The sequence below is a fragment of the Bombina bombina genome, chromosome 7, assembly GCF_027579735.1.
Source record: "Bombina bombina isolate aBomBom1 chromosome 7, aBomBom1.pri, whole genome shotgun sequence".
Lineage (NCBI taxonomy): Eukaryota > Metazoa > Chordata > Amphibia > Anura > Bombinatoridae > Bombina > Bombina bombina.
Genome location: NC_069505.1, coordinates 482,878,877 through 482,895,335, shown reverse-complemented (window position 1 = coordinate 482,895,335; position 16,459 = coordinate 482,878,877).

Sequence of the window (16,459 nt, the reverse complement as noted above, 5' to 3'; positions counted from 1 at the left end):
AATATGTATACAGTATAATATATATACTTTGGTTAATGAAAGCAAATGAAAACAAATGAAGGGTTACATGGTTGATTTGGGGTCTGAGAAACAAAGTCCTATTTCTGCTGAGCAAGCAAGCCACACAGAAATGTAAGCACTATGTAATCCACACAGTGCGGGGTGATCACACAGCCGGACTGCTGACAGGATTGCATTTAGTGTACCGTAGTAAGTGTTACTGCCCATTACTACAGGATCTCACTATTCCTCTAACCAGACTGTGCTCCAGCTCCTCCCACCACCAGCAGCAGCAGTGTTTACTGAAGAGTTTCTGTTCTCTGTCCAGATGGAACAATTCCACCTGCATGTAAGCATTCCGTTCCCATTCGTTCCCGCTCGACTTGACCCCTGCTTTAAAAGCACAAAAGTGAAAAAACATAAAAACAAGTATTATTCATTTAAATACAGTCCATAGTTCTGGTCAGACTCAGCACAGTTTGCCAAACATGTTCTCAGCCCTTGTTCACTGGCATGGCAATTACAGATTTCTTCCTAATACTACGGTGAGACAGGAAGTGCAGGATTACTAGTATAAGTGTTTTTATGAGTGCAACTGTACTTTTAAATATATTTTTCATGTGTTTTCTGCCACTTTTTTGTCTCACGTAACAGTTAATCAGATCTCTGAAGTTGCGCTAACCCGACGCTCTTTAAATTTAACTTTCAACTTGTAATATGCGCTACTGATGCGTGCAAGGAGGCGCAACATACCCCTTATCGCTCACGTGCAACAGTTAACGCACCACTTGTAATCTAGCCCACACTTGGAAAAGCTTTTTGTTTGTTTTTTTAATCTGACAGAAGACTTCTGTAAAAGAACTAGTGAAAACAAATAATTGTGAGAGAGAGAGTCTGTAATTGGCTGATGGCTGTCATGTGATACAGGCAACAGGGACAGTTAAGGAAACTTTGAAATTCTTAAAAAAAACTACAGCTTGTTTAAAATTAAAAGTGGTCATTTATTATGCATTTGTTGATTTTGCAATTCTGCATTTTATGGTGCTTTAACAACTGTTTTGGCCTATAAAACATGCATAATGTTGAGTAGGTTTAGACAGATACTACACTGCAAGTGCAAAGCTAACGCACTCTTATTGCAAATCTCTCCTTGTCCTTAGTCTGATAACGGTGTATGTAATTAGATTTACACTTGAGAGGGGACATCCTAAGCACACTTCATGCACAGCTGCTGAAAGGAAAGAGTTCTGAAATTAATATAATCTTCCGCCAACTGTTTGCTACCAGAAAAAAGGACGCCAGTCCCATGGGGAAGAGACTATTATGTGTGGATTACATTAGACGCTTAAATTAGCAGTCATACAATTTAATCAACTCAAGCTGGAAACCTTCATGAATTACTTTCTTTCTGTGAAACCCCAGTGAGGATATTACGCCTATAAAATATTCCATCAAGATGTCTCACAAGGTGCAAAATGATACTATCTACCTCTCCGGAGAGAAATGAGACGGTTTTGGGTAACAATTTCTAAAGGAATTGAAAAGACACAGATAGCGAGTGCATCATAAGATAAATAGCCCTTGCAGGTTAGGTGAAAAAAATGAAAAATTGAACACTTGTAACATCTGAATTTTCCATTTGGGCTATTTGGACTGGTGATGCAGCTAGGCTAGTCAAAATTAAACGTTCATGATTCAGATAGGGCATGTCATTTTAAACAACTTTCTAATTTACTTTTATCATCAAATCTGCATTGTTCTCTTGGTATTCTTTATTAAAATATAAACTTAATTAGGCTCATAAGGTAATCTCTAAGCTCTTGAAGGACACCTCTTATCTCAGTGAATTTCGACAGTTCATGTGTGTCATATAGATAACATTGTGCTCACTCCTGTGGAGTTATTTATGACTTCGTCAAAAGATTTCCAGATGCTGGAAATCTTTTGACGAAGTGATATTGGGGTTTGGCTAACCCTATTCTCGTGCCCAAAAGACTCTGAGTGAAGTGCTGTCTTCCCCTGTGAATTGGTGAGTTATTTATGAGTCAGCACTGATTGGCTAAAATGCAAGTGAGTCAGTTTGACAGTTTTCACAGCTAGAGGGCATTGGTTCATGTGCTACATATAGATAACAATGTGCTCATGCACATGGAATTACCAGGAGTTGGCACTGATTGGCTAAAATGCAAGTTTGTCAAAAGAACTGAGATAAGGGGGCAGTCTGCAGAGGCTTAGATACAAGGTAATCACAGAGGTAAAAAGTACATTAATATAACTGTGTTGGTTATGCAAAACTGGAAATTAGGTAATAAAGGGATTTATCTCTCTTTTTAACCCCTTAACGACCAAGGACGTGCCAAGAACGTCCTACAAAAAACACCCTTAACGAGTTAACGACCAAGGACGTTCCTGGCATGTCCTCTGTGGTTTGAAGCTCTTGAAGCGATCCTGATCGCTTCCAGCTGCTTCCTGGGTATTGCAGTGATGCCTCGATATTCAGGCATCACTGCAATATCCATTTTACCCCACCGATGCAGAGAGAGTCACTCTGTGGCCCTCCCTGCATGGGCCATCAATGGGGCTGATCGTTTGTGGGTGGGAGCTGCAGTTGTGAGGTGGGTGAGCGGCCCTGTGATGGTCACATACATGTTTGATGTTGGTGACCGGATCCGCTTGTGACGTGGTTGCGGTGGGTGGTTGCGGTGGGGTGGGCGGGCGGCGTGTGCGCGCGCACGCCACATTTAACTAGCAATCGGTTTAATTCTATTGAAAGGAGGGAGAGGGAGGGTGGATCAAATGTCCTGGGGAAGGGATCTGGGAGTGGGAGGGTGGGTAGGGTATTGAGGGGGGGGGGCAGCTACACTACAGAAAATATAATTATTTACTTAAAAAAAAAAAAAAAAAAGGGTTGGGGGCTAAGGAGAGATCCTACACAGCAGAATAACTCCAAAGCCAAATATGTCTGCTATTTTTGAACAAAGGAGATCCCAGAGAAGCATTTACAACCATTTGTGCCATAATTGCACAAGCTGTTTGTAAATAATTTCAGTGAGAAACCTAAAATTGTGAAAAATGTAAAGTTTTTTTTTTATTTGATCACATTTGGCGGTGAAATGGTGGCATGAAATATACCAAAATGGACCTAGATCAATAATTTGGGTTGTCTACTACACTACACTAAAGCTAAAATTAACCCTACAAGCTCCCTAATTAACCCCTTCACTGCTGGGCATAATACACGTGTGGTGCACAGTGGCAATTAGCGGCCTTCTAATTACCAAAAAGTAACGCCAAAGCCATATATGTCTGCTATTTCTGAACAAAGGGGATCCCAGAGAAGCATTTACAACCATTTGTGCCATATATGCACAAGTTGTTTGTAAATAATTTCAGTGAGAAAACTAAAGTTTGTGAAAAAGTGAACGATTTTTTTATTTGATCTTATTTTGAGGTGAAATGGTGGCATGAAATATACCAAAATGGGCCTAAATCAATACTTTGGGATGTCTTCTAAAAAAATATATATATTCATGTGAAGGGATATTCTGGGATTCCTGACAGATATCAGTGTTACAATGTAACTAGCGCTAATTTTGAAAAAAAAGTGGTTTGGAAATAGCAAAGTGCTACTTGTACTTATTGCCCTATAACTTGCAAAAAAAGCAAAGAACATGTAAACATTGGTTATTTCTAAACTCAGGACAAAATTTAGAAACTATTTAGCATGGGTGTTTTTTGGTGGTTGTAGATATGTAACAGATTTTGGGGGTCAAACTTAGAAAAAGTGTGTGTTTTTCCATTTTTTCCTCATATTTTATAAATTTTTTATAGTAAATTATTATGATGAAAATAATGGTATCTTTAGAAAGTACATTTAATGGCGAGAAAAACGGTATATAATGTGTGTGGGTACAGTAAAAGAGTAAGAGGAAAATTACAGCTAAACACAAAAACTGCAAAAATGTAAAAATAGCCCTGGTCCCAAACGGACAGAAAATGGAAAAGTGCTGTGGTCATTAAGGGGATATAGTTTCATTAGCTGTTTAAATATTGACAAAATAAGTGTAAAGTTCTAGTGTCTATAAAACAATGGGAGCTGCCATGTTGTAACTTAGGTTTCCTACTCTGCTGTGGCCAATTAGTGACAGTTTTAAATAGGTCACTAGAGTGTGTAGCCAATGGCTGTGTGGGATACAACAGTGTTCTGCACTTCTATTTTGTAACAGGAACTGAAAAGCTCACAATTTCAGAATGGAATTACAGCAAAAGGAACAAAATAAATAATGAAAGTCTATTGTATTTTTTTATATATACTATTTATCCTTTTATATTACAATCTCAAAGTGTTTAATGTCCCTTAAATGGTGATCTATCGCTTTACAACAGATTTATGCTTTAATCCTTTCTCCTTTCTTCTGAAATTTTATTATTACAGGTAAAAGGAAACAGTGCAGACCTAAAAAAAAAACTATTGGGTCAGTTCAGAAAAATAATGTGTTTCTTACTGCTTTTATAGCATCTATAAATTCTGCTTCCCAATATACAAGCCAGGAAATAGCAAAGTTAACATTTGCTCTGTAATAATATATAGTCGACTTTGTCGCTTATAACTTTTTTTTTACATTCAGAACTGCTCAGTAGTTAGCGTGCGGCACCCAAAAATACATTGCGTGCTCCACGGATCAAGAAAAAGAAACTCAAGTTAAATGTATCACTGCAAATCAAAGGCACAATATATTCACTAAATTCTAGAATGGATTTGTTTTTGGATGATTGTAAAAAAATTAAAAAAAAAATGTTTTCCAGATTCGTTAGAAAATAATAAACGAACGACCCTTTAAAGGGACACTGAACCTACATTTTTTTCTTTCATGATTCAGCTAGAGCAGCAATTTTAAGCTACTTTCTAATTTACTCTTATTATCAATTTTTCTGCGTTCTCTTGCTATCTTTATTTGAAAAGCAAGAATGTACATTTAGAAGGCGGCCCATTTTTTGTTGACCATCTGGGTTGTTCTTGCTGACTGGTGGCTAAATGCACCCACCGTTAAAAAAAGAGTTGTCCAGGGTGCTGAACCAAAAAATGACTGGCTCCTTAGCTTAGATGCCTTCTTTTTCAAATAAAGATAGCAAGAGAATGAAGAAAATTTGATAATAGGAGTAAATTAGATAGTTGTTTAAAATTGCCTGCTCTATCTGAATCTGAAAGTATCCCTTTAATGAAAAATGAACCAAATGCTTGCGATAAAAATATTGTTAATTCATTTGTGCAGTTAAAACCTTTCAGTTAAAGGGATATTGAATCTGAAAGTATCCCTTTAATGAAAAATGAACCAAATGCTTGCGATAAAAATATTGTTAATTCATTTGTGCAGTTAAAACCTTTCAGTTAAAGGGATATTGAATCTGAAAGTATCCCTTTAATGAAAAATGAACCAAATGCTTGCGATAAAAATATTGTTAATTCATTTGTGCCGTTAAAACCTTTTCGTTAAAGGGATATTAAACCCAATTTGTTCCTTTCATGATTCAGATAGAGCAGAAATTTTAAGCAACTTCCTAATTTATTAATAATATCAAATTTTCTTGATTCTCTTAGTATCTTTATTTGAAAAAGCAGAAATGTAAGCTTAGAATCCCGCCCATATTTGGTTCAGAACCCTGGGTAGTGCTTGCTGTTTGGTGGATAAATTTATGCTCTATCTGAATCATGAAAGAAAAAATGTGGGTTTCATATCCCTTTAAAGGCTAGCTGAACACACCTAGGGCCCAATTTTAAAAAAACTCGCTGGTATGGAGAGAAATCATCAACTTATTTTACTGATCATATAAAGTAAGTTTCTCTCCTTCACGTGAAGCATATTTGTAAACTCAGTTTAGTGAGATAGAGATCTGAAGGTACAAAATGTATTTAAAGGGACAGTCTAGTCAAAACTAAGTTTTCATGATTCAGATAGGGCATGTTATTTCAAACAACTTTCCAGTTTACTTTTATCATCATATTTGGTTTGTTCTTTTGGCATTCTTTGTTGAAAGCTAAACCTAGGTAGGCTCATATGGTAATTTCTAAGACCTTGAAGGCTGCCTCTTATCTCAGTGCATTTTGACAGTTTTCACAGCTAGAGGGCGTTAGTTTATGTGTGCCAGATACATAACATTGTGCTCACACATGTGGAGGTACTTATGAGATTGGCTAAAGTGCAAGCCTGTTAAAAGAACTGAGATAAAGGGACAGTCTGCAGAGGTTTAGACACAAGGTATCACAGAGGTAAAAAGTATATTAATATAACAGTGTTGGTTCTGCAAAACTGGGGAATGGGTAATAAAGGGATTATCTATCTTTTTACACAATAACAATTCTGGAGTAGACGTCCCTTTAAAACAATCCCTGAGGGACCTTATAATAGTGACAAGGCATCTTATATAATCTCGCCAGACCAGAGAGTTTTAGAGAATCAAGGCCCAGTTTAGCCAATGACGAGAGACATATTTGTAGATGCCAATTACCAGCCAGCTCCCAGTAGTGTATTGCTGCAACTGAGACTACCTAGGTATGCTTTTCATTTTAAGCTATAAAGAGAACAAAGCAAATTTGATAAAAGAAGTCAATAGTATGTTCTATCTTAAAGGAACATTCCGGTCAAAATTTAAATGCACATAGATAAATTACATCTTTGAATAGAAACACATTTGCAATATAAATGTATTAGCCAAAATGCTTCTAGTAAAAGTTATCCGTGTTAACTTTTTTCTCTGCACGTGCATGTGAAGCTAGATATTCTCAGTGCACCAGCATTTTAAATACTGCAGCTGCTCAGAGCACCAGTGGGGCTTGTATCATGTGAGCTATTAACAATTTGAGTCATTACCAGATGGTACAGGAACTTTAGGCTCTCTCAGCATGTGCTGTGCTTAATATGCTGGTGCACGGTGCATACTTCAATACACTTTTGAAACAGCTCTAGCTTTTATTAGAAGAATTCTAGCCAATACATGTATATTACAGAAATGCTTCTATTCAAAACTGAAATGCATCCACGGGGATTCCAGTTTTGGCTGTAATATCCCTTTAATCATGAAAGTTTCATTATGAAGTCCCTAAAGATTAATAATAACTCACAAAGTATTAAATTATATAAAAGTGAAGCTTTTAGGGAAGCAAAGGGCATATGGGAAAATTAAAAACATAACAGCTAATGATTATCAATATACAGTAGATGCTTATTAATAATTTTAAATACAGGTTTCTCACTAAACCAATAGCGGGCTAGATTACAAGCGGAGGGCAATCAGTAGCGCAGGGTGCGCTATCTTTTCCTCGACCTCACACACTGAATAACGCACAATCTGATATTTCAAGCGGATAGGTAAATATTGTAACCGGTGCACACTATTTTAGCAAACACTATGGGGCCGATTTATCAATGTCTGTATCGGATCATGTCCGCCAGACATCGCTGAATGCCGACAGCATACACTGTCAGCATTGAACATTGCCCAAGCAGTTCTGGTGAACTGCTTGTGCAATGCCGCCCCCTGCAGATTTGTGGCCAATGGACCACTAGCAGGAGGTGTCAATCAACCCGATCATACACGATTGGGCGGATTGATGTCCGCAGCCTCAGAGCAGGCGTATGAGTTAAAGGGCCACTAAACCCAAAATCTTTCTTTCATGATTCAGGTAGAGAATACAAATTAAAACAACATTACAATTTACTTCTATTATTTATTTTGCTTAATTTTTTAGATATCCTTAGATGAAGAAAAAGCAATGCACAGTGGTGAGCCAATCACACAAGGCTTCTATGTGCAGCAACCAATCAGCAGCTATTGAGCATATCTAGATATGCTTTTCAGCAAATAATATCAAGAGAATAAAAAAAATTAGATAATAGAAGTAAATTAGAAAGATGTTTAAAATTGCATTCTCTTTCTAAATCATGAAAGAAAAAATGTGGGTTTCATGTCCCTTTACGAAGCAGCAGTCTTTTGATTATTAAGCTTGTATTATATTGATGAGCTAAAAGGGTCATGAAACCCAATATTTTTCTTTCATTATTCAGATAGAACATACCATTTAAACAACTTTCCAATTTATTTCTATTATCTAATTTGTTTTGTTTGCTTTATATCCTTTGTTGAAAACTATACCTAGGTAGGCTTAGAAGCTGCTGATTGGTGGCTGTATGCCTCTTGTCATTGGCTTTCAGCTAGCTCCCAATAAGTATTACTGCTCTTTCAACAAAAAATACCAAGAGGATGAAGCAAATTTGATATTAGAAGTAAAGTTGTTTAAAATTCTATAATCTATCTGAAACATGAAAGCAAAATTTGGGGTTTTGTGTCCCTTTAAGTGCCGTGCTTGAGTGCAATCCAAAATACCATCAATATAAGCAGTATAGCACAGAACTACATGAAGAACTTTACTGTTTGCGCACCCTCAGCTTACTGCACCATCTGCTTAGCGTTTGAGCGATGTCCAACATATCCCTCTGCTTATTGCACCATCTGCTTAGCGCTCAAGCGATATCTAACATATACCTAACATATACCTCTGATTAGTGCACCATCTGCTTAGCACTTGAGCGATATCTAACATATAACTAACATATACCTCTGATTAGTGCACCATCTACTTAGCGCTCGATCAATTTCTGACATATACCTCTGCTTAGTGCACCATCTGCTTAGTGCTTGAGTGATATCCAACATATCTCTCGGCTAAGTGCACCATCTGCTTAGTGCTCAAGCGATATCTGACATATCCCTCGGCTTAGTGTACCATCTGCTTAATGCTCAAGGGATATCCAACATATCCCTCGGCTTATTGCACCATCTGTCTAGTGCTCGAGCAATATAATCTGACATATCTCACACCCTTATAGAAGTCTATTATGTGATAGATTTAGTGCACTTGCACTATCCAACATGCAGATATTAATGTGCTCTTGAGTGTTGCTTTGACTTTTAATATGAGAGTAAAATAGAAGCGCTATTGATTGCGCTCAAGCAGTGTTAAAGCACATTAGTGCTAATATTTTAGCGTTCCACTTGTAATCTAGCCCAATATGTACACAATTAATTATTTCACACAATTTTAGGCAACTAACATTTTTATTTTGAAATATTTGTTATTAGCATTTTAACAAACATACAGCATAGAAAGTACATATAAACTGGTGTAAATGTAATGGTTGTTCCCTATCTAACATACATAGCATCCAACAAATATTTCCCAATAATTCTGGACCCATATTTAGATAATATATAATATTATTTAATATTTTGTTTGTTTTTTAATAATCAATCTATTACAGGTAGGCAGAAACACAGTAAAACACACTGCCATGAATGTGTTGGGATTTTGCTATAAGGTATAAACTACACACTGCAAGGGACTTACCCAACTAGACCTAAGCCTAGGGCAGTAAGATTCAATAGCCAGTAAACTTTGAGGGATTATTTCAAGGCATCGCACATATTCTACACTTGTTTTGTTTATTAATTTCCTTACAAATCAATTATATCTGTTTGCCTACTGATAGTTCCAGGTCCATACCCCATTACTGGCCTCCTAAAGTAAGATATATATGAGACAAATATGTGGTGAGCACATAAACTAAATTCAATACCAATAGACTATCAAAGATAAGTGACCGATGACTCATAAAGTCCCAACCCGAGAGATGCAGCTTTCTCCATAGGATGCAAAAGAGCAGACATCTCACTTTCATGACACATAAATAACACAAGGTGAGTTGGAAATGGTATTATCTTCCTGCAGCCGAGTGTTAGATTTACAGCCTACAAAGAGCTGTTACTGCTAATCAATTAGGGCATTCATCAGACTAGATACTAACTTTCCTGTGGTGGTGGAGACACCAGGTGTTTTTCTCCAAGAGTTTCTCTAATGATATGTGTGACAGACCAGGGAATATTTAATACATACATAGTTTTCAGCCCTGCGAATTAAAGAGAAAATAAGTATCTGATAGACAATAACCTTGTGTAGAAGCCATATAACCTTCAGATCATAAATATGGAAAGGGAACATTGGTGTGCGGAGGTCGTGCATCCTTGACTTTTATCTTTCCAATAAATTCTAACAGGACAGACTCACGTTAGTAATTTTGTTGGAAGAAAACTATAGCTGGTGAGATATCTCTGTAAATTCCTAACTTTTTTTTAAACCTTTAGGTTGTAGGTTTTGAATCCTGGCAGGAAAATTTAACCTTTCATCTTTGAAGATAATAAATCAATTAAAATTAAAGAGCCATTAAAGTCAAAATTAAAGTTTAATAATTCAAATAGCATACAATTTAATGATATACTTCTGTTTTTAAATTGATCTCTTTTTCTTGGTACTTTTGTTGTCGAAAAATAGCCCCTTTCTATGAGAGCATACTGGGGTAGTCTCAGGAGTGTGCTTTTGTCTTAAGAACTATATGTTTGACATATAAACATTGGGTAGAGATTCCAATCTATTCAAATATGTTTTGGTTGCTTTTTGGCTCCTGATATGCCTTGTTGACATTGCTCTTACAGAGTAATCAAATAGCAAATGATAAAACCATTCTTGTATTGGATGGGATATCAGAAAAGTCAGTAACCAACAATGTCCAGTACAATGTGAGGCCGCAGTGGTGCAAGTCTGTCAGAGGTTCCACACCAACAACCTCACAGTATACAAATGTAAACAAGTCCAAAAGACAGCAGCACTCACCAAGTAGTACAAAAATTCAAAGATTTATTGGAGTTTCCCCATAGTACATAGATTAAGACAACGTTTCGGGCTTGTTGCATTTTCCGGGCTTGTTGTTTTCACTTGACATGACTAAGGGCAAAAAGCCCGAAATGTTGTCCTAATCTATGTACTTATTGGGAAACTCCAATAAATCTTTGAATTTTTGTACTACTTGGTGAGTGCTGCTGTCTTTTGGACGTGCTTACATATCAGAAAAGTTGCACATACTATATATGCATGGAGGGCATTGACTTTGGCAATCGCAAGTCATTGACTAAATGTCAACAAGAAAACGTACACATCGAATTAAACAGCTCAACACCCACAGATCAGATAAACAATAACTATATCGGCCACTAACCTGCACATGCTCGGACCTAAAAAACAAGATGGAGCTGCCCATGCCAACAACAGCAATGGATGTTTTTAAAGGGACAGTCTACTCAAGAATTTTTATTGTTTAAAAAGAAAGATAACCCCTTTATTACCTATTCCCCAGTTTTGCATAACCAACACTGTTATATTAATACACTTTTTATCTCTGTGATTACCTTCTATCTAAGCCTCTGCAGACTGCCCCCTTATCTAAGTTCTTTTGACAGACTTGCACACATGAACTAATGCTGTCTAGCTGTGAAAAACTGTCAAATGCATTCAGATAAGAGGCGGCCTTCGAGGGCTTAGAAATTAGGATATGAGCCTTCCTAGATTTAGCTTTCAATAAAGAATACCAAGGGAACAAAGCAAATTTGATGATAAAAGTAAATTGGAAATTTGTTTATTGACGATCGAATCGCCCCAAAAACCCCCCATTGTCAACAAATTTAAAAACACAAAGAAAACATCTACAAGAAACTGACCGATATAGAATGTTGGACCAGCAGAATGCGGATGAGTGGCCTGGCCAGTATGTAAGAGCGGCTGGGCGCATTTTTTTAGTGTACAGATTTGGTTTTTTGGTTATCGGTAGCCATTATTATGTCTTGAACGGTACTGTGGTGGGGAAATGTGAACCACCTGTTATGGGAGTTTTCAAACTTGGTTGGTGTAAGACTCTGTACTATTGTGATTCTTTTGATAAAAAATAATTTAAAAAAAATTGACGATCCTGGGGTTTTTTTTTTATCGACTCTTTTATTTTGCTTTTAATCTAGCTCTGTGCTTGCAAGAGAGTGCCAGACTCCCTAAGTGTTGTGCTAATATTTTTCTTTTGTTATTTTTCTTATGGGGCTTTGCACCCAGGCTTGACTAAGGTTCACAGCGCGAGTCACTGAAAGCTGTGTAGCTGTCTGTGAGTATACAGGGTTGTGAGTTTTGCAGAGTCATACCTGATCCGATTTGAGAGTGCATATTTTGTATTTGTAAAGGAAAATTATAAAGGGTCTGTGTCTCCCTTGTTTGTATCTCATTTTTTTTTATTAAAGGCATTGTGTGGTTGTAAGTAAAAGACCTAGGAAGCCCTTAACTGGGTCCTAGGCCTAGCAACATTTGATCAAATGCTATGATTAACTTTTCCATTTTAATCTAGCTGTGTGCTTGCAAGAGAGTGCCAGACTTTCTATGTGTTTTATGTGTGTATATATATATATATATATATATATATTTATTTATTTATTTAATAAGTATGTATATATATATATATATATATATATATGCCGCGGGTGAAGTCAGATATTGGTTAATCCTAGGATTACCCAGGTAAAACAGACATTACCCGAGCGGTGGTGGGTAAAGCCCGGTATATGATCATAAAACCCCTCAGACTGATTGAGTCACTGCATCAGACATATACAACATGTACTGTAATTCCCCCATCTTCACTATCTTTTTTTGCCTCGGCCGGGGGGTAAACCTCATTCCCCAAGGTTCACTTGGAGTGTGGATACCAGAGGGTTGGCGGGGCGTCCCCCTTCAACCCTCCAGGCAGAGGCAAAAAAATAGTGTAGATGGGGGAATTACAGTACATCAGGTTTACCCACAGCCGTCTTATCTGGGTAACCCTAGGATTACCCGGATTTCTTACTTTACCCGTAACATATATTTCTTTCTTTCTCTATCTATCATCTATCTATCTAGCCTTTCTCTATCTATCTATCTATCTATCTATCTATCTATCTATCTATCTATCTATCGAGAGAATCTTGTCTTGACATCACTTCAAGAAGTCTATTTTGTATAAATCCACATGTACCACGATATCTTTATTGCTTTAGATACACCAGCCAACACATCCACACCTGGTTTGTACAATAAGCTGTCAGTATAGCAAGAGTTAAACAGAACCTTTAATACTTTCCTTCTTCAAGTTAACACAATGTGTTATTCATAATGCGCAGCTTGGCTGGACACAGCCAGGGTCTTACATACCGGCCCATCTCCTGCTTGCTGAACTATCTCTGTTATAGTGTTAATCCCTTGATACATAGCGAGGAATATCAATCAGCCCTGACGCCGTATTATTACTTTCAGCCTAGGATATTGTGAGCTGAAGATTTGGCGATTAGCAGCTCGTAATCTGCAGATGGGTACACAGGAGAAAAGCAAAGCCAATTACACAAACACTATGTATAGTGCAGACTCTCATTGGTGTGCACAGAATTTATATGAAATTTTATTTTCATCCTCTGTGCCTTTTGTTTTCTACCCTACGCAGCCCCCTCTCCTAACCAATCTCTTCCAGTGATACAGGGTATAATGTTTTACAGCTAAAGTTACCATTAAAGGGACACTGAACCCAAATTTTTTCTTTCGTGATTCAGATAGAGCATGCAATTTTAAGCAACTTTCTAATTTACTCCTATTATCAATTTTTCTTTGTTCACTTGCTATCTTTATTTGAATAAGAAGGCATCTAAGCTTCTTTTTTGGTTTAGAACTCTGGACAGCACTTTTTTTATTGGTGGATGAATTTATCCACCATTTAGCAAGAACAACCCAGGTTGTTCACCAAAAATGGGCCGGCATCTAAACTTACATTCCAAATAAAGATACCAAGAGAATGAAGAAAATTTGATAATAGGCGTAAAATAAGAAAGTTGCTTAAAATGTCATGCTCTATCTGAATCACAAAAGAAAACAATTGGGTTCAGTGTCCCTTTAATGACAAGATCTCATAATGCCAATTCTGTTTAAATAACTTCTGAAAAAGTAGATGTCAAAGAGAGTGAATTGCTGTCCTAAAACCAGGTATGATTGGGCAGCTTTTTCATCCATTCAGATGATATATTTGACCATTTGATTCTAGTCCACTTACCTCCTGGTTGGACATACACTGTGGTCTCACAAAGGACTCTCAAGGCTCGATGATCTACGCCTCGCCCTGGTGGAATGATTGTAAAAGAAGGGGCAGTCCCTGCCAGTGGTGAGATGGCTCCTATGGAACGTAATGGAGCTCGCAGGATAGGGACACTTCGTTTTTAGTTGGCAAGAAAAAACTATGAGATCTGCAGTGCGAAAATCTTTATAGAATTACGCTGGGATTAGAGAGAATTTCTTATACGCCTATGAAATGCCCATGTTCAGCCCATTTTACGAAAAAAACAACAATTACGCTTTGTATTTATAAGTACAAATTTCTGTTTGATTTTTCCACGTCCAGTGCACTAAAATTACGATTTACCCTGTGCATATTTAATACAATTTATTCCTGTGTAATTTACATACAAATTTGACATTTTTGGTAAAATACAATTTTTAGTGAAGAATGTTGTTATGATTTTTGATGCACCTTAACAATACAATTCTTCTCTGCTTATTTTTGTGTGAATGGTTCAGTTATTTGTTTTGTATAATGATTAAAATACAAATTTTAATGTGCACTTTTCATACGAAAATGCAGTATACGGCCTTTTGCGAGACAGCCTGTTCTCAGGGTTAAAAGTGGCTTTATATTAATCCACCAGGGAAACAGAAATACTGGCGAGCCAGCCCAGAGACTTTTAGATCATTGGGCCCTCAGGGGCCGATTTATCACGGCCCGAATGCTGCTATATTCAGCTGTTTCCACGCGAGCCTTTAGGCTTGCCGGAAACATAAGTTAAGAAACAGCGTTCTTAAGACCGCTGCTCCTTAACTCGTTTGCCACCTCTGAGGCGGCGGACAGCAATTTGTCCGATCACATATGATCGTGTTAATTGACACCCCCTGCTAGCGGCCGATTGGCAGCGAATCTGCAGGGGGCGGCATTGCAGAAGCATTTCACAAGGAATACTTGTGCAATGATAAATGCAGACAGCTTATGCTACAGTGGATACATATATAAACACGTCTAAATATTATATACATAGGTGAAGAAGCAGCGGTCTTAAGAACGCTGCTCCTTAACTCGTTTGCCACCTCTGAGGCGGTGGACAGCAATTCGCCCGATTGAGAACATATTCAAAGTAGAACAGAGGAGCAGCTTATCCACAGATTAAACATAAATAAAGCCCCCCTCTGAGGAAGCGTAATTGAAACGCGACCGCATCAGGGGATTTTTTGTATTTTAATCTGCCCTCCAGTTGTTACAAATAACCTGAGAAGCTAACATTGAATTGGTTTAAAATTTCTTATAATATATTTTTGCTAAAGTGTGGTTTACTCTTAGAAGCCTATTTATCAAATGTCTGTCGGACCTGATCCGACAGTGCGGATCAGGTCCGACAGACATCGCTGAATGCGGAGAGCAATACGCTCTCCGTATTCGGCATTGCACCAGCAAGAACTGCTGGTGCAACGCCTCCCCCTGCAGACTCGTGGCCAATCGGCCACGAGTCTGATATGCCTGAGGAAACGGTCCTTTACGGACTGAGAAACGCGTAGCAAATACAATATTCTGTTTTTACACAGACCCGGTTTCTTTGCTATTTTATATTGCTGCCTTAATGCTTCTTTATCTTGCTGGAATTTAAATATTTTTCCTTATATGGACTATCATCAGTTCATTTGGGTTCAAATCTGACTATACAAACATTATTGTTTGGGGAAACTACACACAGCTGTCTGCACCTCTCCACCGGCGATCCGGCTTCCCAAACGACCTACAGCTGATGCAAGCTACACCTGTCTCCACCAATCCATAGGTTTCCTGGGTGAGACCTCCAGCGTTCTGACTGCTGGTCTTGAATGTCAGCCTGTCTGCACGCACCTTGTTGATTCAAGGTGCCACTCCACTTGTGAGTATATTTCTTACACCTTATCTCTCAGTTGATATAAACCGATTCACACTATGTTGGCGCCCGCTGTTGCTTTTTTATCCTCACAGATTCATTGATCCATCACACCTTGGACACAAGCGGAGCAAGCCTGGAATTTTGTCACAAACTATTGATTGCCACTATATCCTTTACTTTGAAGCGGACTGTTTTTTGTATTGTTTGTTTGTTTTTTATTCACTCCCTTTTGTAGGGCTTGGACTCTTTAAGCATATTGGACACTGGGAGTTTCACTTATATATATATATATATTGTTTAAATTGTACACTTTTTTTGTTATACGCTTATGTTATTTTAAAGCAATATTTTATCTTGCCTTGAACACATTATAGTGGTCAGAATTACCACACACTGAAATAAGTTGCCAATTCATTTTTTAACAAATTTTACACCCTTGTTTGCACAACATTCACTCTTTATTTAAGTAGACACATCACGACTTTTACACTTCCACTTTTATCTTTAGTAGCACGTCCCCTTAGTGGTCTCTTTCTTAGAAATCACTTCAAATTATTTTTACTTT